Source organism: Esox lucius, chromosome 10, assembly GCF_011004845.1.
Source record: "Esox lucius isolate fEsoLuc1 chromosome 10, fEsoLuc1.pri, whole genome shotgun sequence".
NCBI classification, from domain to species: domain Eukaryota; kingdom Metazoa; phylum Chordata; class Actinopteri; order Esociformes; family Esocidae; genus Esox; species Esox lucius.
The window spans coordinates 27,344,951-27,365,361 of record NC_047578.1 but is presented as its reverse complement, the minus strand read 5'-3'; positions in this window follow the sequence as shown (position 1 = coordinate 27,365,361).

Here is a 20,411-nt window from a genome sequence, read left to right as displayed (position 1 = left end):
ACATGTCTGTGAGAGCCGGAATTCTTACTGGTTGGTAGGTGATCAAATACTTATGTCATGCAATAAAATGCAAATTAATTACTTAAAAATCATAGAATGTGATTTTCTGGATTTTTGTTTTAGATTCCGACTTTCACAGTTGAAGTGTACCTATGATAAAAATTACAGACCTCTACATGCTTTGTAAGTAGGAAAACCTGCAAAATCGGCAGTGTATCAAATACTTGTTATCCCCACTGTATAGGGGGTGGATCAGGGGGTGTCTCAACCCACTGGCTCATCTTACCCCTTTCTCCCTTATATGTGAGTGAAAACATTCTTCTACAGGACCCGCATGGGAATCAATCCCACACCATTACATTCTAACCAACTGAGGTACATGGGATGGCTGTAAATTAAATTACCAAAACAATAAGCTCCATAAAAAACATAATTATCAGCTTACTAATACCAAGATGGAACCACTTTGATTTCTAGATTTAATAAGGATAGTCTCTATATAGATAATTGTTTGTCTATGAGTCTGCTGACTAATAGTGGAAATGTATTTGCAAACAAATCAGCTTCATGCTTAGTTGACACGAATAATAACATACGTTTGGTATTAGAGATATTTGACCAAAGTGGGAATATAAATGGTGCCGCGGTAAAGTCATTTGCAAGAACAGGGTTCAAATTCTGCTTGCAGATCAGCCCTGGGGTCAGTTGATGGGCATTGTAATTGGCAGGGCTAGCTGGGTTTTATGGGGTTAGCTCATGAAAGTCAAAAGATAATGTAGCAGTCTTCCTGGCTAATTCCCTGTGACAAACCTGGCCTCCGCAGAACACAGTCTGCAACATGTGACATGATCAGTAACTTGTTATAAAACATTTTTATATGAATTCTCATTACACTGTGGTACCAGTCATTAGCTAGTAATCATTTTACTGGTGCAACAGACATGGCTATAAATATAGTTACATAGCAACAATGGACGGGGCCCTCCGATATGGTGAGTATAGGAAAATGGTCTGGTAGGGTACACTCATACTGTATATCTTTGAATAGTCATATAGACCTCTGACTCAACAGTCCACTGTCTAAGATGTGTGTGCCTGTGTATGTGTCAAAGAGAAAGACAGCATAGAAGCATATTGGATATGTATAAATTACTGCCATAGAGTGTCAATATGGTAAGTATAAGAAAATATTCAGGTAAAGGACATTTGTGTTCACGTGTGTGTGGTCATATAGACAGATAACTGCCTAAGACAATAGACAGACAAGCACTGAGAGTGAAAGAGGCAGTGGTAAGGCAGTGCTACGTTTATGAGTTATTATTGCAAGTGTATGTATGTGAGGGAATGGTATTTTGAGCAAAAGGTGACAGAATGAGACTGTGTCAGATATACACTGAGGGCAAGATGTGTTTTCGACGTAGATGTCATTGTTCAACATACAGTGAGGGAAAACATTATTTGATCCCCTTCTGATTTTGTATGTTTGCCCACTGACAAAGAAATGATCAGTCTATAATTTTAATGGTAGGTTTATTTGAACAGTAAGAGACAAAATCACAAAAAAATAATAGTTTCATCATATGAACTGGGGAAAGCCTAAACATGTGAACCAACGTTTGTTTCATGTCTGTGGAACGAACGGTTTAAAAAATACAGCCTAATATTTAATTAACCCTATTTACGCTAAGTGACATACTTAAAATTGATAAAATTGATAAATGTTTCCCAAAATACATTTCATATTGCAGATTCTTCCATCTAACCACCCTTTGCCTTGTTGACAGCTTTGCACACTGTCTGCATTCTCTCAACCAGCTTCATGGGGTAATCTGATTAAGGGACATAAAGAAATGGCCAGTAAAGTGCTTACTCAGCATTTGGCATTCATCTAGCACCAAAGTACACACTTTGACCATGAGAAGTCAGGAAATTGCTATTAAACATTTTTATTTACAGTATAATTACCCCAAGCACTGCAAAGACAAAAGACCTACTTTGTGTGAAAGTATGACTATGGAACACTCAGTATTATGTTGTCCCACTCAGAGCACTGACCTCAACATAATTGAAGCTGTGGGATGACTCAGACAGGGAAAAGAACAAAAGGCAACCAGAAATCCTTCAAAAGAAGTCATGAGAAATCCTTCAAGAATCTTGAATACATTTACCACAGGACTACTTACACACAACCATGTACCAAAACTAATTGTTGGGTTTAACATTCCAAGTGAGGCCACACAAAGTTCTGACTTAAAAAACATTTTGAAAACACAATATATAAAGATTAAATTTTTTTATTTCCACTCAAGGACTTTGAATTACAGGAGGTATATGTTATCCCAATGTGGAATCTGAGCATTAACAATTACAATGTGAATGTACTGCACTCCTCTTCCTGTCTTATTTGTACAACTGGATGGCATTATATTTTACATGTACAAGTCACTATAATCGCCTAAAGCAATTAGCATTGTCAACGAAATACAGTTCAGCGCTTCTCCAATTTATCCACCCCTGGAGATATTTGCACGATTTTATTCGTGGCCTAGTCAGGGACTAACCAGGTCTTCTCTCCAATTTATCCACCTTTTACACGATACACAATGTAATTCGTTCATATTTAAATAGCATGGCGCGAATAGGACGCCATCATGAACGAAAAGGATCATTAACAACAATGCATGGAGTCGAAATGGACAGAAAGAAAAATAAACTTTTCTGGCTCAACAAGATGGATTCTGAGGAAGTTGTATATGGACAGAAGGAGAGTGTGGTACTGTGGGGAGAACAAGTATTTGATACTCTGCCGATTTTGCAAGTTTTCCCACGTACGTACAAAGCATGCATAAGTCTGTAATTTTTATCATAGGTACACTTCAACTGTGAGTGACAGAATCTAAAACAAAAATCCAGAAAATCACATTGTATGATTTTTTAAGTCATTAATTTGCATTTTAATTGCATGACATAAGTATTTGATACATCATAAAAGCAGAACTTAATATTTGGTACAGAAACCTTTGTTTGCAATTACAGAGATCGTAAGTTTCCTGTAGTTCTTGACCAGGTTTGCACACACTGCAGCAGGGATTTTGGCCCACTCCTCCATACAGACCTTCTCCAGATCCTTCAGGTTTCAGGGCTGTCGCTGGGCAATACGGACTTTCAGCTCCCTCCAAAGATTTTCTATTGGGTTCAGGTCTGGCGACAGGCTAGGCCACTCCAGGACATTGAGATGCTTCTTACAGAGCCACTTTAGTTGCCCTGGCTGTGTGTTTTGGGTCGTTGTCATGCTGGAAGACCCAGCCACGACCCATCTTCAATGCTCTTACTGAGGGAAGGAGGTTGTTGGCCAAGATCTCACGATACATGGCCACATCCATCCTCCCCTCAATACGGTGCAGTCGTCCTGTCCCCTTTGCAGAAAAGCATCCCCAAAGAATGATGTTTCCACCTCCATGCTTCACGGTTGGGATGGTGTTCTTGGGGTTGTACTCATCCTTCTTCTTCCTCCAAACACGGCGAGTGGAGTTTAGACCAAAAAGCACTATTTTTGTCTCATCAGACCACATTACCTTCTCCCATTCCTCCTCTGGATCATCCAGATGGTCATTGGCAAACATCAGACGGGCCTGGACATGCGCTGGCTTGAGCAGTGTTCTCCCCACTGTATATATGAAGAGAGAAGACAAAGGAAAGTTAAGATGGCTGAGAAAGGACAACAGTCGTAAGGAGGGAAAGGTGACAATCATAATGGACAAAGATTCATTCTGTTTGACCACCTGGCTGACCAACGGCAATCTCAAGATGGAGTCCCTCTTATGGGATCCTGGAATCATGGACAATACTAGGAACTGACGTGAGCTTTCATAATAATTGAGTTCTTAAATGTTTATTTCCTAAAATGTATCGTACCTAGTCATTAAATGAAGCTGAAACTTATCAAGGAAACCTGATCACCTCCCTTGGTAATAGCCAAGCTTATTTAATTGAATATTACATGTAGTTTGAAAAGCACTTTGATGGTATATATATATATAGCATGTTTTAATAGGCACTCAAAATAGCCTGTTTTGTTCTGTCATGCTTGAACATGTTTTAATGGGTATTCCTGAAATAACCTGTGTTGTTGTGCTTTGTCATGTGTACTTATGTAATTTTAGGTCAAACTTATGTATTGCGTTGATGATAATGTTTAAAACCATGAGGCCTCAAGGGGGGTCTCATGACATTGTAAATAGGCCTTAACCAAGGCCCACCACGTGGTACCTGTCTGTTGCGTGCTGAGCTGTTCGCTAGCACAAGTGGGTACATCTGAAACCTAGCGATTAATTGGAAATTGGTAAAATTATTTTCTAATCTCGTAAAATAGTCTCATGGTTGTCTTACAAAAAGTATTGTGTTTCTCTCTCCTTATATACTGTATAAGTGGTAGAATGAAGAATCCACATGATTATAGTCTAACGTTAAGGAGACACGCTGTGTTCCATGAAGACTGCATTTGAATCCAAAATAGTCATAGCCTATGAAGAAGGTTAAACAGCCAAAGAGAGTTTATTCCCCACAAAATTAAATGACCTATTTTTTAAATGCTAAATTGAGTTTGGTTACATAATATAGTTTCTCTTATTTGTATTTATCAACGATAACTGGGATAATACTTGTGTTTTAAAACCAACGCCTGATACTTGTTAATGGAGTTTAAATTCCATCCATCCATCCATCTTCTCCCGCTTTATCCGGGGCCGGGTCGCGGGGGGCAGCAGTCTAAGCAGGGATGCCCAGACTTCCCTCTCCCCAGACACTTCCTCTAGCTCTTCCGGGGGGACACCGAGGCGTTCCCAGGCCAGCCGGGAGACATAGTCCCTCCAGCGTGTCCTAGGTCTTCCCCGGGGTCTCTTCCCGGTGGGACGGGACCGGAACACCTTCCCTTGTAGGAAGGCGTTCCGGAGGCATCCGAAAAAGATGCCCAAGCCACCTCAGCTGACCCCTCTCGATGTGGAGGAGCAGCGGCTCTACTCTGAGCTCCTCCCGGGTGACCGAGCTTCTCACCCTATCTCTAAGGGATCGCCCGGCCACCCTGCGGAGAAAGCTCATTTCGGCCGCCTGTATCCGGGATCTTGTCCTTTCGGTCATGACCCAAAGCTCATGACCATAGGTGAGAGTAGGAACGTAGATTGACTGGTAAATCGAGAGCTTCGCCTTGCGGCTCAGCTCTTTCTTCACCACGACAGACCGATACATCGACTGCATTACTGCAGAAGCTGCACCGATCCGTCTGTCAATCTCCCGTTCCATCCTTCCCTCACTCGTGAACAAGACCCCTAGATACTTAAACTCCTCCACTTGAGGCAGGCACTCTCCACCAACCTGAAGTGGGCAAGCCACCCTTTTCCGACTGAGGACCATGGCCTCAGATTTGGAGGTACTGATTCTCATCCCCACCGCTTCACACTCGGCTGCAAACCGTCCCCAGTGCATGCTGAAGGTCCTGGTTAGAAGGGGCCAACACGACAACATCATCTGCAAAGAGCAGAGACGAAATTGTGTGGTCCCCAAACCTGACACCCTCCGGCCCCTGGCTGCGCCTAGAAATTCTGTCCATAAAAATTACGAACAGAACCGGTGACAAAGGGCAGCCCTGCCGGAGTCCAACATGCACTGGGAACAAGTCTGACTTACTGCCGGCAATGCGGACCAAGCTCCTGCTTCGGTTGTACAGGGACCTGACAGCCCTTAGCAAAGGACCCAGGACCCCATATTCCCCAAGCACCCTCCACAAGATGCCGCGGTGGGACACAGTCGAATGCTTTCTCCAAATCCACAAAACACATGTGGATTGGTTGGGCAAACTCCCATGAACCCTCCAACACCCCGTAGAGGGTATAGAGCTGGTCCAGTGTTCCACGGCCCGGACGAAAACCACACTGTTCCTCCTGAATCCGAGGTTCTACTATCGGCCGTATTCTCCTCTCCAGAACCCTGGCATAGACTTTCCCGGGGAGGCTGAGAAGTGTGATCCCCCTATAGTTGGAACACACCCTCCGGTCCCCCTTCTTAAAAAGAGGGACCACCACCCCGGTCCTGCCATCCCAGAGGCACTGTCCCCGACCGCCACGCGATGTTGCACAGGCGTGTCAACCAAGACAGCCCCACAACATCCAGAGACTTGAGGTACTCAGGGCGGATCTCATCCACCCCCGGTGCCTTGCCACCGAGGAGTTTCTTGACCACCTCAGTGACTTCAGCCCGGGTGATGGACGAGTCCACCTCTGAGCCCTCATCCTCTGCTTCCTCAATGGAAGACGTGTCAGCGGGATTGAGGAGATCCTCGAAGTACTCCTTCCCACCGCCCGACGACATCCTCAGTTGAGGTCAACAGCTGCCCACCTCTACTGTAAACAGCGTTGGTAGGGCACTGTTTCCCTCTCCTGAGGCGCCGGATGGTTTGCCAGAATCTCTTCGAGGCCAGCCGATAGTCCTTCTCCATGGCCTCACCGAACTCCTCCCAGGCCCGAGTTTTTGCCTCCACAACCACCCGGGCTGCAGCCCGCTTGGCCTGTCGGTACCCGTCAGCTGCCTCAGGAGTCCCACAAGCCAACCAGGCCTGATAGGACTCCTTCTTCAGCTTGACGGCATCCCTTACTTCCGGTGTCCACCACCGGGTTCGGGGATTGCCGCCTCGACAGGCACCGGAGACCTTACCGGCCACAGCTCCGAGCGGCCGCTTCGACAATGGCGGTGGAGAACATGGTCCACTCGGACTCAATATCTCCAACCTCCCTCGGGATCCAGTCGAAACTCTGCCGGAGGTGGGAGTTAAAGATCTCTCTGACAGGAGACTCGGCCAGACGTTCCCAGCAGACCCTTACAGTACGCTTGGGCCTGCCGAGTCTGTCCAGCTTCCTCCCCCGCCATCGGATCCAACTCACCACCAGGTGGTGATCAGTTGACAGCTCCGCCCCTCTCTTCAGCCCGAGTGTCCAAGACATACGGCCGCAGGTCAGATGAGACGACAACAAAGTCGATCATCGACCTGCGGCCTAGGGTGTCCTGGTGCCACGTGCACTGATGGACACCCTTATGCTTGAACATGGTGTTCGTTATGGACAAACTGTGACTAGCACAGAAGTCCAATAATTGAACACCACTCGGGTTCAGATCCGGGGGCCGTTCCTCCCAATCACGCCCCTCCAGGTTGTCACTGTCGTTGCCCACCTGTGGGCGTTGAAGTCCCCCAGTAGAACAATAGAGTCCCCAGTCGGAGCACTTTCCAGCACCCCCTCCCAGAGACTCCAAGAAGGTCGGGTACTCTGCACTGCCGTTCGGCCCGTAGGCACAAACAACAGTGAGAGACCTATCCCCGACCCGTAGGCGCAGGGAAACGACCCTCTCGTTCACCGGGGTAAACTCCAACACATGGCGGCAGAGCTGGGGAGCTATGAGCAAACCCACACCAGCCCGCCGCCTCTCACCATGGGCAACTCCAGAGTTTAAATTCTAAAATAGTAAATTGATTAATGAACAAATAGGGTATTGAGTGTTTAAGGCCTACATTGAGTTTCCTTTCGATTACTTATTGTACCTTGATTTTATTGACGTCATACATCTGTTTTCTGTCTACATTGCCATTCTTAAGAGTTCTCTTAATTTCCACTCTAATGTTGAATTGTTGTGTAGATAATGATAAGCACATTTTTACAAACTGCAAAAATATTAGATGGGTTGGACACTAAATCTAAATCTTCACTTAATGAAAGATGGCGGCTAAATTGAAAGGATAGTCTGAGGACCATGTCAGATTTTTTACGAGTGGGAATTTAAATCTCATAATACTTTAATCAAACATTTGGCCTTTTTAATGGCTCACCATATGTGGGTGGAGCTCAGAGCTTCAGGAAGGGGGGCAGACCCACTGGGATGGCCTCTACCAATCTTTCCCATTAAATCAAAGTAGCCTGTTACTAAGGGTTACATTTGAGTGTTCAGACTGGTCTCATCTGTGGTAATTTCACCAACACAAACATATTCAGTTTTGGAATAATCAAACATTAAGTGAAAGCTAAATATATTTTCCTCTCAATAGCTTTAATATTGAAATTTATGATTTTGAAACCAACTGAAGTGAGGGTAGAGACCTAGTCAAAACCTGCATTTTTGCTGATAGAACAATCAATGGAACCACAGACATGGTCAAAGAAAAAGCATAAAAGTTGTGATTTAGGGCTTAGCTGACTGCCACTATTTGGAATAAAAATGAATCTAAGTTTGTGAATTCCCTAAATTTAGGAGGTTAATCACGACAGTGTTTGTGTTTGCCATGAGGTAGTTTGGCCTTTGCCTGTAAATTTGCTAATACAATTGCCCTGGTGGTTGCAACAGGTAAACCACTTGACATGGGCTGGGGTTTTTCACTCCTACAATTTAGTTGCGCAGCTTATCCCCTGGGGGCCAAACAATTTAGTTAAGCATGTGCCAAGAAACTACAGGATATTATAAATGCATGATAGCCAATTTCACAGACCTATGTGATGGTAATGTGGTAAAGCCAAATTTGAGAGCTGTTTAGCTATGTTAGACAAATTTGTTAATAGGTTTTATGGTATATAATTCCTTCGCACAAGCAACTGTGTTGCACATTGATGTCTTTGATGGTGTTTGTGAATGTTCGTGTTTTTTTAACTTGTTCACTTTGTTTTGATGAATATACAGGATGCAACTCCCTATCGAATGGATTAAAGATCCATCCCTACTACCAATTATCTACTTTTCATGTCCGTCCTGAAAAGATGGCCAGCGCGGGGTTCAGGATGCACCTCCTGTAGCTGTATTTGTCATTGTTCTGCATTCAGTCATGGTGTCATTTCCCATTGACTTAATGAAGTAAAGGCAGGGGGGATGTATGATATGATAAGTGATTATGATTGGAAAGAGGCAAATCAAATTGGTATTTACAAGGAGTTAGGTAAAAAAAAAAAAAAATCCTGTTTGCATAGTTATGCAGAGCATTGGTTTATTTATTTGGATATGGTTTTGTTTGATGTAAGGTCTAACATTTTAATGGTTGAATAGAATAGATCTAACCATTTCTGATTTGGCTAAGCAAAGTCAGGTCTGACAATCTTATCCCACTGCTAGTTGCTTTTGGGCAATAATACAGCACAAGGAACCAAACATCAACCAAGCCAGTTCTGGATGGAAAAGGAACTTTGACATAGACTCTTATGTGTATGCTTCACTCTGATGATGGAACTTCTGAGATCCACAAGTTTTCAGGACTGATCTATTGTCTTCATTGTTGGGAGTTGACGGAACATTACCCAGTGGATGAAAGTCTGATGGACTGTTGAACCACACTAATCATTATTTTGTTGTTATACTTTGAACAGATCAAGACATCACAACCTCTTTTCTAATGATACATCATGTCACTGACTGTATACAGACAACTGAGTACCGGCAAATGTTCAAGAAAGACTTTGGTTGAATCTGTTTCAAATCTTCCTGACCACTCACATGGCAGAACGATGCCCGGGTCAGATCATTTGGCTTCACACTCCATTTCTAGATCATCAATCAACAGCGAGATGAGAGGAGAATCCACCTGAAGGACTCCACATACTACAGGTCAGAGTACCTCGGGCCAGTTGACTGGACAGGTCACATGGTCCCAACACTGTGGAAGACACTTTTGTGGTATTAATCTTGAATTAGTGGTGTTGGAAACTCACTGTTCCATTATACACCTACACTGACTTGTTAGGACAACCAGGCAATTTGCTGGGTCCACATCACACTGACTGCAATAACTGATATTGGAACTTTCATCACTGATGCAAGAAAAAGAAAACTGAAGACAAGAACTTAAGGACACTTGACTGGAAACTAACTTCTTTACTTACAATCTGAGATTTTCCTAAATTAATTGATATGGTGATTTCATATGTATGAAGATTTGTTTCTCGCAAGACAGGTGGGAAACTCTGTACGATGACAATCCCAATATTGGACTTTTGGGGTATTTTGTGATGATGCTTAATGATCTACAATATGATGGCTATCATGGTTTGTTTGGACAGTGAATTGTTCCCTATTATAGGTGGTTCCTGTCAAAGGTAGATGTTTTCCCTATTTTAAAGGTGGAATCTTTCACAGGTACAACAGGATATGCATAAGTCTTTTGTATGATATTGTCGCATGGATCATGATATTGTTCAATGGACTTGGGGGGAAATGTTTTAATCATGATGTCATGTTGAGTCTGATTTTCTGCTGAACACCGTTAACACTGATAATAACCTGTTGATGTCAAAATGTTTCTTGACCCTTATAATCTGAGGTGGGGACGGGATTTATGACTGTTTTACACTGAGTTATGTGTCGGAGTGTGGTGTGTCAATTGTCTTGTTTACATTCTTTTTCATTAGAGGGACAATAAGAGCTGATTGGTCAGATACTCCTTTTGTTGTTTCGTCTTAGTCATTTGTAACATTAGTGTATGGGCCTTTTCTTCTCATTAGGAATTGAATTGTACTTGTAATATTTTATCAAATCTGTATGTTTTTCTTTAAATGTTTGCTAGAGGGGAGTGTGGAATCTGACCATTAATAATTACAAAATGAATGTACGTTTCATTGGAAGTGAATGTGCCTAGATAATGAGAACAACAGAAACCTCTGTTCAGATTATCTCTCTGTAGGTTGCGCTCTGATAAACACAGGAATGTTTACATTGACTATTTGACATGAGGGTTACTGTCTAGGAAACCAGATCTCTGCTTGGTAGACACACCCTTCAATGTATATATCAGCTTGTAACCAACATTACAGTGAGAAGATAATGGAACATTCACCGAATGACATCTGTGCTGCAATTTTCCAATAAACTTGAGCAAACTTCTCCCTCGATATGTGAAAATAAATTGCTTTCTATCCCCTATTAAGAAGCCCTTTACATTCTTATCACATTGGTCACTCAACTAAGTAATTGCTGGTACACAGGAGGATGCATATTCCATATTACACAACAACAACTTAGTTCACAGGTCCACAACCTATCACATGGAGTCATTCATATGTCCACCTGGGACCAACCCTATTAACAGTCAGGCTACCTGATACACTGTTTGATGTGTATTGACTAGAATTCCAATTCCTGTATAATGAGCTTTTGATTAGAACGTGATTTCTTCAGACTGACAAGGAGACATGATCACAGCAACAGTAGAAAAGGGGTAGCAATAGTCACTCTCCATTCTAAGCCAACTCAGACAAAAGTGACTGTGCAGATATTAGCTTCCCAATAGTAAAAGTTATCCAAATTGGGAGAGCTGGTCCTCCCTCCATTTCATCTATCTGCATTAGAGCTTGGCTGATCAACTTTACTCAGTAGACATATAGTGTTTTTTATGCTTTGTTGTCTTTGTCTTTAGATTAGATTAAACTTTATTGTCATTGAACAAGTACAGTACAGAAAAGCAGTTAGCATCTAACCAGAAGTGCAAATATAAGAGGGCAAAAAAATATGTAAGTATATACAAGTATATATAAGTATATGTATATTACAAGGGGAATATATAGATGTGAATTGAAGGCAAATGCAATACAAATGGCAATACTATATGTGCAATTAAGGCAAATAGAGGAGGGCAGAAAATTTACATGTATAGTGTATGTTACAAGTTGGATAATAGTTGTGCAGGTACAAATGGCAATTCTAAATGACATTCTAGATGCAGTCAAGGCAAGTAAGATAGCATGTGCAACCGGGATGCAGAGATAGCTGGTAATGGCTAGTGATGGGTCACTGAGTTCATAGAGTTCTCTGGGTCATAGAGTTCAGTTACAGTAGATGGAAAGAAACAGTTCCTGAGCCTGCTGGTGTGGGAATGAAGAGACATGTACTGCCTGCCTGATGGTAGGAGGGCAAACAGTTTGTGGGATGGATGTGAAGGGCTCCTGATGACCCTGCGCCCTGCACAGACACTGCTTGCGCTGTAGGTCTATGATGGCTGGAAGCTGGGCACCAGCGATTTGCTGGGGTTTTTCACCACCCGTTGCAGGGCCTCCTGGTTGGCTACAGAGCAACTGCTAAACCATACTGTGGCACAGTTAGTCAGAATGATGTCGATTGTGCAGTGGTTAAATTTCGCAAGGATCTTGGAAGACAGGTGGGCTTTCTTCACCCTCCTCAAAAAGTACAGGAGCTGCTGTGCCTTTTGACCAGGACTGAGGTGTTGAGGGTCAAGTAGAGGTCTAACCCAGGAATTTGAAGCTGGTGTGGAATCTGAGCATTAATAATTACAATATGAATGTACGTTTCATTGGAAGTGAATGTGCCTAGATAATGAGAACAACAGAAACATCTCTGTTTAGATTATCTCTCTGTAGGTTGCGCTCTACGTACCCCAGGAATGTTCACATTGACCATTTGGCATGGGGGTTACTGTCTTGGAAACCTGATCTTTGCTGGGTAGACACACCCTTCAATGTATATATCAGCTTCTAACTAACATTACAGTGAGAAGATAATGGAACATTCACCAAATGACATCTGTGCTGCAATTTTCCAATATACCTGAGCGAAGTTCTCCCTCGATTTGATACGGGTTCTACATTATTTGACCACTATACAAAACCGCAGATTTCTAACACTGGACACACTCCATCTCAGTGCGATTGATGAGAACTGGGGCATGATTGCAGCCTTTAGACTTCCTGTAATGAGCTCCTTGGTTTTCTTTGCATTGAGGGTCAGGCTGTTGTCAGCCCACCACGTCGCCAGGTGCTTGACCTCCTCCCTGTAGGCTGACTCGTTATTGTCACTGATCAGGCCTACCACCATGGTGTCATCTGCAAACTTGATAATGGTGTTGGAACTGTGTACAGGAACTCAGTCATGGGTGAAGAGGGAGTACAGGAGGGGCCTCAGCATGCAGCCTTGTGGAACACCAGTGTTCAGGATCAGGGTGGAGGTTCAGGATCAGGGAGGTTCAGGATCAGGGTGGGGTCTGTTGTCTAACCAACAGACCCCAGTCTGTCAGGGTGGAGGAGGTGAAGTTGTCTAACCAACAGACCCCAGTTTGTCAGGTCAGACAACTTCACCTCCTTCACCCTGATCCTGAACACTGGTCTTCCACAAGGCTGTGTACAAGAATGCAGTCATTCTTGTACACAGCCCAAAGTCCAGTTGCAGAGAGAGGGGCTGATTCCCAGGTCATGGAGTTTGTTGACCAGCCTAGAGGGGAAGACCATGTTAAACAATGAGCTGGACTCTAAGGCTTGCTAATTACATGGTTTGTTTTTGGTCTCAATAGGCCAGATAATCTGTGAAGGTGTGTAGTAGTTGCTTTGTTTTGTATAGTGTTTCTGCATTAATTCCCTGCCAGGCCAGTAGGGGTGTGGTTTGGCACTACCTTGGCTGCTTTCAATTGGTGAGTATTTAGGCTTCTTCATTTACTTAGGCTGCAGCTTGAAGTGGCATCTTGTCTAGTTTAGTTCTTGGCAGTTTTGTCACCTGCATCTAAGACTTTTGCTAAAACAAAGACTGTTCTGTGGAGTTATTCAGGTAAGGTGGGAGAGGAAGATACCCATCAGTTGTATTGTTGTACCTATCTGTTGTCCCTTGTAAAAAATTAAAGTAACTGCTGTTTGTTTTGTGAAATGTGTCTCTTTGTCATCCCTGTCCACCTGTTTCCATGTCTTTCTACAGGTACCCTCAATCCCCTGGCTACAACCTTTTTAATCTTGTGTTCCCAGCCCATGTTGAATACCTGTTGTCCGGCAGTGTTTGGGTCTGTCCATCTGCTGTCACCTTTTCTTCATCCAGCCTATGCTGCCCTCCAGACTTTTGACTTCCAGAGGAACTACTGCTCCTCCGGCTGCTCTCTCTTCATCATGTGTTTTTCTATATCCAAGAGCATTTGATTGCTACAGTGGCACCACAGGGCTTTTTGTTTCTTCAAATTGGAGATTCTCTCTATTCCCTCTTGTGACATTTCTACAGTATTGTCCACCAGGTGCTCTTGGTGACTTCCTCAATGAGCTTGAAAAGCTGATTAGTTCATTCCCAGATTAAGGCTCACCACTCATATTACTGGGATCCTCAACATCTGTCCTTTCCTCTTTAGACCTCACCCTTTCCATGTCAACTACTACTAACAAAGCTAACAATGCAGTTGATCTAATGTTTACTAGATGCTGTCTGGCAACTAATCTCACTAGTGCAGCGCTACAGTCATCTGACCACTTCTTTGTCTCATTCTTTCTTTTTCTCTCCTCCACCATGACTTTGTCAGCTCCCTCCAACACTCAATCACTCTCCCCAACTGTTCTCCTCTCCTCAACCCCATAATCTCTCCCATCTCCTAAATCCTTCTCCCTTCTATCTCCACAGTCTGCCTCATCCAACCTACTCTTGGCGCTTTCCAAGTCCTTCAACTCTCACCATCCCCTTTCCTCATGGCCAGCACAGCCATTTATTCCTGCTCTATGGCTTAGTGACTCAGTGCAAGTTGAGCAAAAATGACAACTCTTGTTTCTAGGCTCTCTCCTCTTCTCTCTATACACCAAATCTCTTGGCTCTGTCATATTCTCAAATGGTCTTTCCTATCACTGCTTTGCAGACCACACTAACTTTTTTACTCCTTCATGCCACTTTGGGGTAGTTCTCAATCCACACAGTTAAAACCTGTCTCTGCCCTGGCACCTAAATTGTGGACCAAGTTCTGCTTTTCTGATGTATCAAATACTTATGTCATGCAATAAAATGCAAATTAATTACTTTTTTGGCAGTGTATCAAATGCTTGTTCTCCCCACTGTAGATGGTGCGTATGGAGACGTTGCAGGACAGCATGGACGTGGGCCATGTGTTCTGAGTATGTTGGGGAGTAAACCAAGATATAATCTATACACTGCCTAATTATTAGGCAAATTGTATTCCTCAAGATTTATTTTATTTTTGAACAAACCCAATGCTCTCTGTCAATCCAAAATATCATTGAACCTCAAACCTGAATGTTTAACAAAGGAGAAATTAGTTTTGATTTTTCTCAGGGGAATACATGAGTGTGCACAATTATTAGGCAACAATCAGTGTGCAGAATTATTAGGCAACTAAATATATATATTTTTTAAATCAACTCTTTATTCTATATTTTTAGAGTAAGTACAACAAATACGTGAAAATTAAATAACATTTCTGTCCTTTCAAAAATATTAATTGAGCGATATAGCCACCCTGAAGTGTATTTTCTTTCTTTCACGTTTGAGAAGGGTCCACAAGTTCTCAATAGGATTTAAGTCAGGTAAGGAAGGGGGACAAGTCATTATTTGGGCATCTTTGAGGCCCTTGCTTGCTAGCCAAGCAGTGGAGTACTTGGATGCATATGATGGAGCATTGTCCTGCATAAAGAACATGGCCTTCTTGAATGCTGGGAACTTCTTCCTGTACCACTGCTTGAAGAAAGTATCTTCCTGAAACTGGCAGTAGGTATTTGAGTTGAGTCCAACTACCTCATCCTTCATGATAGCACCCCATACCTGTACCCCTCCTCCACCTTGCTGGTGCCTGACTTGAAGTGATGCCCTGTGTCCATTAGTGATGGCCACGGGCCCATCCATCTGGTCCATCCAGAGTCACTCTCATTTCATCTGTCCATAAAACCTTTGAAAAATCTGTCTTCAAGTATTTCCTTGCCCAATCTATACACTTCAACATGTGAATATTATTCAGTGGTGGTCTTTTTTCAGCCTTCTTGACCTTGGCCATGTCTCTGAGCACTTGACACCTTGTACATCTGGACACTCCAGGTAGGTTGTAGTTCTGGAATATGGTGGCACTGGAATCTTTTGCAGTTAATTTGCATCTTTTCTTCTCCATAAATGTTTTGCACCCCAGTTGACTATTCGCAACAAAACCTTTGAGTGTCCGGTGGTCACACCTCAATAGTTTAGCTATATCAAGAGTGTTGCATCCGTCTGAAAGGCATTTTACAATTTATGACTTTTCAGTGTCAGTTAAATCTCTTTTTTGGCCTATTTTACCTGAGGTCATGAAGCTGTCTAATAATTATGCCCACCTTGTTATAAGGTGTTATTCCCGGTTGCCACACCCTCCCTCATAACACAAATGCATATCTCACCTGAAAATTATTAAATCCAATGTGCATTCTGGTTTGGAGTTTGCATAGAGACAATAATAAGATCAGAATACTCACTTGCTTAATAATTGTGCATACAGTCTATAAACTACTACATACCTCCTCTACATATTCTGGAACACCTCGTTAAGAAAAGCCTGGAACACCGGCGGCACGTTGGCTAGCCCGTACCGCATCACAAGGTATTCGTAGTGGCCTGACGTCATGCTGAACAGGGCAGACAGAGTGGCGTATTTACCCCTACTCCAGAGTCTCCTTTAAAAAGGTCTCCATGGTGTCATTCTTGGCCACAGAGAACAGGTAGATCCTTTGGGAGGAGGTCAATGGCGCAGTCCCAGGAGCGGTGGGGAAGGAGACACTTGACATTTTCACTGGAGAGCACCCCACTCAAGTCCACATACTCAGGTGGGATGTTCGCTGGGATGGTCCTCAGGGCTCTCCACCGATGTAGCTCCACACGTGACAGCCAGGCAAGCTTTCCAGCACCTTCTGCTGTCTCCAGGTGATGGTAGAGTCGTGCTGTTGGAGCCACAGAAGGCCCAGGATGATGGGATGTATGGAGGATGACAGCACCAGCAGTTCCAGTCTCTCACGATGGCAGCCGTTGATGGTGAGCATGACAGGGCGAGTCACGTGGGTGACTCCCTCGTGCCTGCCCTGGGTCATCCTGGGACATGCAATGTATGCGTAAAAATGAGGCAAAAGGGAAAACCAAAAAAACCAAGCAATAACGGTTATTCACTTTATAGTATTCTATTAAGGTAAGACAGAACAGCACCACAGATAATAATCTGTGCTGTGCAGTGGCTAACAAACACAATATATACCAAACTAATGACTGAGTGAAAACAGTTGCCTCCTCAGGGTGCGCTGCCACCATCATTCATTGCGTAGATGGACCTACGTAGACCCCTTAACTCTTCCTTTAGATAATCATCCCTCCTCTCTAGGCATGTGAGCAGTTGCTGGAACATGGCCGCCATGTTTGATTGTAGATCTAGTCTTTCCCCCAGTCCTCCAACTGCTCCTTCAGTAGCCTGCCCTTGACTGTCTCTTGACATCTCCATTGATCCCGTTGGCTGTTCCCTTTGGTTTGGTTCCTGACTGTGCTTAGGTTTGTCCCTAAACTTCTCATCACTGACCTCTTTTTCAGCTGATGACATGGTATTCCAATCTGGAGGTTCTGTTGTGGTAACTAGAAGTTCCTGAGAGCGTAATCCTGTGAGTCCCTTTCTTGCTTTGTTGGGTAATCACCAATTTGCTGTGTGCCATCCCACTGCCACCATATGTCAGGTCCAGAGGCTATGCTGCATGTACACCAGTCCAACAATGATGATGGCAAAACCACAAATGTTCTTCTCAAAGGTATTTATTTGAGAGGTGATCAAAAAAACAGACAAGAATGCATAATGCCATTAGTGCCTCACTAATGGTTCTCTGTCCACACCTCATAATCAAATGGCTTCTCCCTGAGAGGCTCCTTTTGTAGGGGAAGCCCCTCCCATCAGTGGATACCATAATTAAATACAATAATTAAATCAAGCCAATACACATGATAACATTCCATATTCTCCTAATAAATAAGACAGACAATAATTACAAAAGACAAGTTTAGAGACTTTCAAGACAGAGATATCCTTTTCATAATTACCATACACTTTCCTATCCTAATACCACCCCTACTGACATGGTATCTTCTAGAAAAGACCAACTTATCCACAGGGATTGAAACAGGCACTACCAAGGCAGCCCACTGTGGTAGTTCAGATCTTTCTGGAAGTAACTCCGGAGGCTACTGAGAACACAAAAAAATAAACTGAGACAAAAGACAAAAACAATTATTCAAACTATTTATAAGACACAATTATGACTACCTGCCTGTAGATAGATTCAAACAGTTTACATGAAGGAATATGGATAATGTTATACTGCTAGGCTATCCTGTGTGTCGACCCACAGAACTAACTTAGCAGCAAACAGTACACAAAAAAAACTTTCTTAACACACTGCTCTGACAGGAAGTCAGAGTAAAATACTTCTAATGGTCCTCACTGGCCTTCTACCTTGCTCACAGGCATCCAAGCTGCCGCCACAGCTTGACTAGGCAAGGTTACCAAATTCAATTACTTAGCCCCCAAAAACTGGATGGTGCTGGTCAATTGCACTACAATCTGGGAGCCAATTGACCTTATTCACCGCGCCTCCATCTTGAAATCCAAAACGAGGCTAGGGGGTACACTCTAAACCGGAAGTTCATTGACAGAGCGCAGCCGCGGGCGTCTGTCATCATGGCGATACCTGTGTGGACATCAAATCTTTCATGTCTTCCAGAAATAACAGTGGACTATGTCGAAAAATGGGCCAATAAGGACTGCATGATTCCCCAGGCTGTTTTGCTGAAAGGATACAGCAACTGGATCGAGGGATATGTGCACGACTTTGAAGGTAATGCACAGACGATCACAGCTTTTTTTCTGAAATCAACATTAGTTAACGTTACTTTTAAAGTTAGCTTGTTAGCTAGATAAAACAACAGGACGTGACAACATTACAAGCTGATGCTAAGCATTGTTAAGATATATTAACCACACCAGACTGACTGTTATTTTGAGTGTTAACAATAAATTATTTTACCGACAGTCAAGAGGAGCAAGACAGTCAGTTTGAGAGCTAATTTAGCTCAATGCGAAAAAACGAGGCACCTTACAACATTCAGGTATCATGACCGCAAACTGAGGGAGTGGTGGCACTGCTAGAACAAATACGCTAGCTAAACGTTCAAATGTTCATCTTGATCGTTCATATCAACAGTTCATCTTGATCGTTCATATCAACAGTTCATCTTTCCATGCTAGACTAAAAATAACATGTTATGTGCAGTTGATGTGATCTTTAGCTAAAAGTGTATTGGAACCATCAGTCAAAATAGCTTGTTTCCAATGTGTCACTACAAAGCAAGGCAGGGTGCTACTGTTGGTTATTAAAATTAATAAATATTAAGTATAAGTTAATTTGTTTACAGGCATGGGTTACTCAGTTCACATAGCGATGTTACGTAGGGTTGGAGAAGGTACTATTCAGGTCTCACAGGTAACACAGATGCTAAAAACGAATCGGTAATGTCGTCTACTGGGATGCCCAAACCCAGTAAAATGGATGTTACTGTTTATACGTAGTTGTGTGCTTAACATGGTCTAGATTAGCAATGGTTATTATCATAAACAGGCACAGATCACGTATTGTTTATATTTTGCTGTAAGACAAGGCGGCAGGACGTTAGCTGCCCAGGCTAGTAAAAAGAGCAACAACTTGTTTAGGGCAATTCCACGCAAATGTCAACCTTGCTGTGAAAAATTAAAGTTATCATAAAAAAAATCAAAACCCTTTCTAAGTTGTCCATTTGGATCTGTATTTTATTGTATTGATGTGCTGTCATGTAAATTTTAAGGACATTTCTGTTTATTCACCTCAGATAAGGTGTGCACAGATACTAAAATTGTTTTTTTTATACAAACCTATTTCATGCTTTAAAAAGAGGGATCAAAGACTCCTTTAATTATACTTTATGTTGATAGTAAGGATTTTGCAGAAAGATGGGGTCATGACTGAGATATAAATACACTCACTTTGTTATAACTGCATTTCCCTTTAAATTTATAAAGGCTATATTTAGGAAGTCACGACGCTTAAGTGCTGTGTCACGTCCGTAACGATTTAAAGAATAAGTTTAGATTGTATAATCATTATTATTACAATTAATTTGAAACTTTATGTACAAAGCCAAAATATGTCCATTCTAGTTATGATTGACAAATCATCTCACTTAATTGCTCTAAACAACCTAATTATGCGTTACGGACGTGACCGTTATGGACGCTTCACATTAAATCATGCATGATTTGACCAGCTTATATTTGTTTAATTAATTCATTCATTTATTTATTTCAAGCAATATAATGACACATAACAAAGGCAATCAAGAAGCATTCTGATTAAATCAATACGAAAAGATAAATTCATCAACTTTACAATATAAATCGATCTATTGCTTGAAATGGAGTGGAAAGAAGTCAAACTTATTTAAACTCACCTTGGTCTTTCATCATTTTACTGTTAAAAAAACCCCACACATATATTAAATGGATCTCTATTACTGTACATCAGAACTTTTTAGAAATCAATTAATACTAGTACCATGGAGTGTGCGTGCGCGTGTGTGAGAGAGAGAGAGAAATATGAGACGCGCCTTCT